An 8706-nucleotide genomic window follows, 5' to 3' on the forward strand; every position below is an offset into this window, starting at 1 on the left:
GACCCTATGCTCAGTTCGAGATGGGGAACCCATTTTTTATCCATTACACCGTCAGCTGGAATTAACCGTAAAACTTCAACCTCCGTATCAAAACCTCTGCCTGTTCCTGGCTGCCTCACTGTCAGCATACAGTAGTTCTCTATTTGCTCTGAAGATCCTCAGCCCCTGATCTATATTCAGGACAATAGATGTGCTACTTTTTAGCTTGAATAGCCTTTAAGCACACGATAGTGAAATGTCAAAATCTTTTCTCCTTTCGTGTCATGTGTTAGGTCACCCTTTCATCCCGCTAATGGCTGAAAACTCAATCTATCCCACCCGGCGACATAACATCGACAAGGCCTGTGCTTTCACACCATATGTCTCAGGGGTTACTTGCTGATTTTCATTCTCAATGCTTTCATTCCCCATTACACTGATCTGTCCATCAGAAGTTTAGCCTACTCGCTTTAAAACTCTACCATCATTTGTATTCATCACTTTTTCCGTTTCTCCCACACTCTCGCCATGATGCAGCATAATGGCTTGTGAGCTTAGCAGACGTGGTAAGGTTTCTTTTCCAATTAGTATGGAATCATTTCTCGAGCGTTAATCTGAAGCCATATAGCCAGCTCCCCCGTCATTGATTTAATGCTTGCCGTTTGTCCGGGGGAGTTGAAGGTGCAGCCATATTGGAGAAGGCTGGCAGTCCGCAATGTGTTCACCTCCTGATTGCACATTCCCCTAGGTTTAGTGCCGGTTTATGGAGCGTGATATGAAATAAACTCTTCCTGGTCCCCCAACAAAGATTGGTGGCACGACGGGCACTCAACTTTGGGAGCTCCACATTCGTGGATGACAGGTTCTCGAGATGTGCTTAAGGGAAGATGGGACGGCGGGTAAGTGGGGCCATGCTAATACATGAAAACATACAGTATGTTAATGGGTTACCAAGGCTTTAAGTAGTTAAATGGGGAATTTTCAGTTTTAAAACTGCTAGCAAGATTTGAATGTAGCCTTATGTCACTAAGTCCCCCTACACTTCAAGTTACTGGCCATAGCCTTGGCTCTCAATTCAGTGATCAATTCCGAATCTGACCATAACATCAATTTCTTTATTTTTGTGACCATCATAAATACTGCTCTGCGCTTGGCATATCTCTGCGCAGATGTTACACCCGATGTCGGTAATTTTGCAGGCGAGTGCAGGCCAACGGATCTGAGAGAGGGGCGGGCGTTCGCCACTGTGGGATTGGTCTTGGATGACTTCAATCAGGTCAATCAAAGCCACTGCTTTCATTTCCCTTAAATATGGCATGCTAGTCACGCATGAGAGCCTCAACATGGTGGAAGCACATCTGCACCGTGAAGTGGGCACTTAGAGACCATCGAGAGAGGCCGAGATTGGATCACTTGCCTTAAGTGGTAGAGTGGTCTTCTTCCAAACTGAAGGTTCTGGGTTCAAGTCTCAGTCCACGTGGCTCTGCCAAAGTGTCCTTGAGCAAGACACTGAATAACACTCAGTTACTCCTGATTCTGTGTCATCAGCAGCAGGTCTGTGAGGAGAAGGTGTAAAAGCACTATACAAGTGAAAGGCCAGTCACCCGTTGCTTCACACATGACTGCGCTGTACCAGAGTTCCTTTGCAACTGTTTGATTGCGACCTATATTTGGTGCTCTAACAACAGTGTGGTCTGCACTGAAGTTCAGTACTGAATTCACACATAAACAAAAGAAACCTACATTGAGGAAACTCTAGATTAAATACAACTAAAGGGTAGTACTGGGAAATCTGACCTTTATAGTTTGCTTTTCAATTCTAAGTACTATTTAATACTGAAATTTCAGTCCTGCAGGTGCAACCCTTCCCTTTGTTTCCATCCAATATAAAGGCTTAAAGGACAAGATTTGAAAGTAAACATTGATCATAACAGGTGCCATTACTCTCTACATCGTCACTTTCAACCCCCTGTTTTAATGTCAGTCTCTTAATTTATAGTTAATAATAAAACCCGCTGAGACGAAAAGCATTCAAAATGCAAATTGTTAACTGACCCACCAGCCCCCTCGATCTCGTGCACACATACACACACACCCCCACGCCCCCCCCCCCCCCCCCCCACACACACACACACAAAGTCGATTTATCAGGGCCGCATTCCTAGCCTTGATTAGATAGGGATCCAGTAGTGGAAAATCAATTTGGGGTGATTCAAACCACTAAAGCCAAAAGTCGAAATGCTTATCAATCCATTATTTATTAGCTGCATGTTACAGCAGATATTTGCCATTGCATTCACAATATGTGGATCCTATTGATCATGCAAAGCAATGAAAAACAATATACTAACACAATTGTAGAAGGAAAATTCTAATAACACATTTCAATTCATTCAATGAAATGGCAGCATACACACACAAACACACACATACATGTATACAGAGGTGGGCATTCCGTCAGAGTGACGAACCGGATGGCCATTTTGCTGACAATTGACGAATGATGGGGCACCTTTTAAAAATGACAGATTGACTAATGACGGACGTGGGTTTTCACTTGTCAATGTAATCGTGTCCATCAGTCCATCACTGGCAGACTCTTTTTTTCTGACATTTTTTGGGGGGACTGACTGACGGAAGAACTGACTTCTGACATGAGGGCAGGAAGTAAATCTCCTGAAATGAGAGGAAATTCCTTCAAAATAAAAGCAGGCATGACAACATGAAACGCAGAGCTAAAAACTCAGAATTAACATGAACAATGATACATGATAACATGTTACAAACATTCATATTGGTGTTCTTTTTAGCGTCGTTGGAATGAGCATGGTCACGGAACAAATTGAACTCGTAAATCAAGTCAAGGCACTGCTGGTTACGTATCGACCACCGCAAGTCCAGACGAGTATAGCAGAGCCAAGCAATATTCCTCTCATGGTGTGGAAAATGCAACATTTGTGTAAGCAATAAGCGATTATGCAAAATGACTTATTTTTACAATTTCTAAATATAAAATGTAACTGTTAATTTTTAAAAAAATTTTTATTAAAAATCCACAATTTCAGCTGAAGTCAATATTTGTTTAATGGGCTCTAGTATGAGTGATCTGCTTGTGTGGTTTCACTGGCTTGTTTGGTCAAATTAGAATGCGAACATACTGTATACAGAAAAAAACAAGGAAAAAAAAAACAAGTGAACCTTAGTGCATTTTCGTGACTGTTCAAGGGAGCATTATACACGGACATTATTCACGGTTCAACAGCGACATCAAAAGTACCATATAAAAAAGCAGTTTGTCAGAAATAATTTATGATGATCATTGTGAAATCTCAAGAGCAAAACAACTAAATATTTTACATTATGAGCGTGTAACCCATCCGACAGAACTATTGATTTGAAAGTCATTTTTTTCCCCACAATGTACAGCATTTGCTTAAGCCCAGCCACACCACTACTAATACTGCGAATGACAAACGAGTCTTTGCGTGTCTTTTACATTATCATCTGGTGTTCACATGAGCCATACTTTGGTCATAGAGTCTCCTCGTGAAACTGTCAACGTCCTTTTGGAAAGCTGTGTCATATCAGTGTCAGCTTACAATTTCTACAGTTGCGATGAGGAGCAGTCACTTAGCAACCTATCATAACCTTGCCTCCGATGTTAGCATGCATGAGCAATCTATATCCGTGACTCTCTGTGCCTCCATCTCTCGCCCTCATCCATGCATGAGCAAATTAAAGATTTCCTGCTAGGGTCAATCATATTGAATTGGAAACTGATCGAGTGTGACAAGGATCTCTCACTGACCGGAATCCAAGCACTGAAGAATGTTTCACCTTAGCCAGGTGCAGTCACCTTGGCCATGAGCAATGAGCTCTGAGGTTAGCCCAGTAATTCCTTCCGCCGCTCCCAAGGAAGTACATTGAAGTGATCTGCATGTAGATTAAAGCCAGAGGCATGCATCTAGAGCTTTATCCTTGGCCCGTTAGCATTCATAGCCACAACAGCGCCTCAGATAGAATTTAGGAGACAGAGCCCCCCCCCCCCAAAAAAAAGAAAAAACATTGCAGGGCCTCTTCAATATTTAAGCAGAATAAGCTGTTCGAAAACCACATGTGCTGCATTTCTATATGCGCTTTGTTATATAATGAGAACTTCAAGGCTAGTGTTTCTTAGGGTCGGAAGCCAAAATAGGTCATAAATCAATTTTTATTGGGTCATCTGTCATCAAAATAAAACGTTATGGATCACACAAGATCCAGGGATAGCCTACACAGTTTTTTTTTAAATTATTGTTATTAATTCATGCCGTGTTCTTGATCATGAGTGTATGTGCCACAGCAATATAGTTAGCAAATAATCGAACAGCTATCCAAGGTTCTTCTACTTCTTCTAGTCTGGATGCCCTGTGGCACCGTGCTTTAGAGGGACACATTTTTCACTGTAAAGACTATGGCTCTACATTACATTCTTCTATTAGGTCATTGTTGAATTATTAATAAAGTTGCAGTAATTATCCCCCTGAAATGGGGGCATCGTTGTGTATGTGTGGTCAGCAGCGGAAGGCCAGATGTGCTGACAGTTGGATGGATGATCGCACGTATCACCAGCATACTAAAAAATTAGCTCTAATCTGCTGCGTCATTGACATTCTGGAGCGCCGCGGGATGAGAAATATAACACTTTTCAACGGAAAGTAAAATGTCAACACACATTGAAGCCTGATTACAGCCCCCTAGTTACAGTTGCTAGGGTTTACAAATTCTGTTTTCTCACGATGCATTTGTCCTAATGATCTTTTTGTCTCTGTGTGAGACAATATCAAACAGAAGCGCATAGAACACAAAATCAACCTCTTTAGTTTCAGACACACTGCAACAAAACGAATGACAGAGGCATCGAAAAAAAAAAAAAAAATTGGTGAGGATGGTCATGTTCTCATTAAAATATGCAGATGAACTCCATATTAAACACATGGCCAGATGTTCGCATCCAATCCAAGAGTCTATTTATTTGTAAATGAGCAGCATTATCACTATTGTCACGGGGAAAGATTATTTAGTCATGGCAAGAATTTTTTTCAATCCTAGTAGGTACTACTATTGTTTGTGTGTGTGTGGAGCCGTCAGTTGTGATATGTCTGGTGATATTGCAGACACCACCAGTTTGATTCTTATTGAGTGTGCCGAGCTGATGAACCTTTGCACCAAATATTTGAAAATTAGAAAGCTATTCCACACGGGGACAGCTAGCAAAGGTCAAAAACTTCAAGACTTCAAAGGCCACCTGTCTAGTTTTGATGTACCTCAGATGGATGATCCATCTTATTACTGCAAACATGGGTGCACTTTTCTTTCATAAGGCATTATTTAGGAAGAGTTGCTGTGACTTGAATGCTGCACAGCAGGTATTTAATCAAGCAATGTCACATGGGAGTCACATTTTGCTTCCCTGCCAAAACAAGTAGAAAAGGTAATATTGTCGTTATACAACACGGCGTTTTAAATGTATTCATATTGTATTCAGTTCGTGTGAGGTGTGGGGGGCCACTGAATCCATAGATAGGAGAGGTAAACAAGGCAAACCGACAACTGAATAAATCTTTATTCTTTCCTTCAATAACTGAACTCTCTGGAGGCGGGGACAAGAGTAAGAAAAATGTACAAAGATCACAATGACGCCACGGTGTCTTAACCTGGAAACATGAAACTTTCTGGAGCAGTTAGCCTGTGTCTCCAACTAACTGAATCAATGTTGGGGACTACTGCAATTGGGAGCTAACCCGTGACATCTCCAGCCCCATGTTGTCAGTCGTCCGTTCACAGCGGTCACTTGGCATGTTCAGAAGGTCAGAAAAAAAAACAAAAAAAAAACAGGACGTATGTTAAGCTGTCTTTTGTGCCTATAGCTGCACACATAATAAACATAAATAGATATCAACCCGGTTGGATAAAAGGCCCCCCACAAAGTCAGTCATTGAAAGTGTAATGCCATACAGTAATGTTCTCAATCTCTTCCTGGGTACATTTACTATATAAGACCTTTAATCCATAATATTCAAAAAACACATTTGTCCTCTCTTTTATTGTGGCGGAGGGATATGTGCGTCCCAATGATACTGTACTTTAAATGCTGATTCATCTGTACACTCAATTGATTAGAAATAGGCAAGTTGTCTTTGCAGCCAATGCAAGGTGGATTTTTATATCTTGGGTCTTCCATAACTGTGAGTGGTCATCAAATAAAAAAGATTGTTTTCTTCTATCGGCCAACATCAATGCAGAGATGGTAAAATGGGACCAATTAAATGTTGGACCGCTCATCTGCAGTTGCTCACAATGCAAGTTATCACAGTTTGAGTAGCTTGCTGAGCAAATAATAAAACACTCCATGTTTTATTCATAATATCAATTGAACTTTGCCCGGTTAAAGATGGCCTAGGGCGAAGACGGAACATGTTAGCCATTTATCGCATATTAGGACAACACATGAACCATAACACTCAAAGCCCACAACAACACATCGCCCCTTCGCCTTCTGGCAGCTGACAGGGTCGAAAATCGACTCATCCCCATCTCTTTTCGTCAACACTGAGCTCCAGTCTTTTCTGTGAAATTATGTTTTTTTTTTTGTTTTGTTTTTTAAGATGGCTTGTTGGGCACAGTTTGGGTTGCAATACAAAGCAAACAACTGACTAAGCAAGGGCTCGTAACTTGGAAAAACTGAAGTTGGGGTACTAGTTGGAAGTCAAGGTACCACTGTATTCCTCATCTCCACATTGACAAACAAGCCCTAACAAAATTTTTTTTTGCTTGTTTTTTTTTCTAGGAGTGAAACTTAAGAATATAAAAATAGTTTCTCATTTGTTACTGAAGTTAAGAGTGTTTTATAGTTCAATAGTTAACTTATTTTCACTCTTGGATGATTGTTAATAATGTTGAGCTTAAAAAAATGCTTGTACATTTACGGCTTTATGATGACAGCAGTTAACGATCTGTTTTTTTTTTCTCCATTAAAAACTACATTGTTTGAAGTGTTGCTTATATAGTCACAAGTCATGAAGCATTGACTTGGGCCACTTGTTTTAAAATTATGCCTGAATCAAAAGGAATAATTAATAGTGTTTTGGTTACATCATCTACAAGCACTGTGAGGTTAATTATTTGTAATAGAGGTTTTTGTTGAAGGCATGAAAAAGAACCAATAATGAATTCAGCCGACTACTTCCCAGTCCCCGGCTTAATAAGATTGCTCTTAGCAGCCTTGTTGCGATGCAGACTGATGAAATTGGGACGCCTGTCAGTTTTACTTCAGTTTTTAGTTAATTTATGACCAAATCATGGCTTTATTGAGGGCTTAAGATGATACCACAACGAATCATTCTCAAAAATTTGTTTTGATGTATTTGTTTCCAGAGTTGTGTACATTTTCAGTTATGAATTCATGATTACTTATTATTATTATTAAAGTACTAAATTCAACAGATAATCACATAGGCATGGACAGCTAAATTATTCTCTTGCTCAGACTTTGTGTCTAATCAGCACACAATTGAGGAAACTATAAGTATGACAGTAAAGTAATTGACTTGCTTGTAAAATTGATATCTGAAAAAATATTGGGGCAATCTTTTTGCACAGGAAAACGTCAAAGGCACTTCGGCTTGTGTTGAGGAAACGGGTCCATATTTAAGCAAGCTGTAGGTAATAACTAACTCACCAAAGGACAGACGGACACCAAATTTCAGAGTGCAAAAAAAATCACAACACAACACGCAACGGGTGGTAAAACACATGTAATTCCTATCAAATATTTACACATTGCCGCGTCCAGTATCAACTCCCTACATCACTATAATATGATTAAATTATAGATAAGCTGTACTGCAATAACATTTCTACAAAAAAATAGTATAATAAATACAATATTATATATATATATATATATATATATATATATATATATATATATATATTATAATACATGCTTGGTTATGAACATTTTTTTTTTAAAATCTTAATTTCTGGGTTCTTAACTGTTCACGGCAGACTTGTAACAATGCAATATGTACCATTACAGAATCATTGTGTATATACTGTATGTTGACATTTCATGTATTCTATAAATTTGTTTATGTTTTGTTATCGCTAATATGCTTTGTTATAGCTGTTGTGAAAGCGCTATATCAACACGGTTGAGTTGACACAAATGTAGGCCATCGTCAGGGTCCTACTGACAAGCAACCGCACCGTTCATAAAATGATGTATTCATGCTGTTCTGTCCGCTTTGCGCAGCCTCAATGACGGGGAAAAAGGCCCAGGGTATGAGAGAGCTAGTCATAAGTACTGCAACTCTGCAATTTGGTTGACCAAATTTGTGAAATCCATCCATTGTCACAGATGCCAATTTGTTCCTCATCCCCCCGTACACCGCATGACTAATGATGCCCGATGAGACTTGAAACTGGCCCGTGTTCAACATTGAGTCAGCCAACTTGGAATCAGACTTGAAATAGGATTGATTTGCACATGTATGCCCAGTTTTACGCAGCATGTTGTTCTTTTGATCATTTTTTAATTCCTGAGATATTTTTTTTGACTTGATTGATAGAATTCATCGATCCATTTTCTTGACTGTACGGCTTGTCCTTATTAGGGTCGTGGATGAACTGGAATCTACTTCAACTGAGAGAGGCTTTGTACACCTTGGACCGGTGGTTGCCAGC

This window comes from Filicampus tigris, chromosome 20 (genome assembly GCF_054856515.1).
Source record: "Filicampus tigris isolate MCC_2025a chromosome 20, RoL_Ftig_1.0, whole genome shotgun sequence".
In the NCBI taxonomy this organism is placed as follows: Eukaryota; Metazoa; Chordata; class Actinopteri; order Syngnathiformes; family Syngnathidae; genus Filicampus; species Filicampus tigris.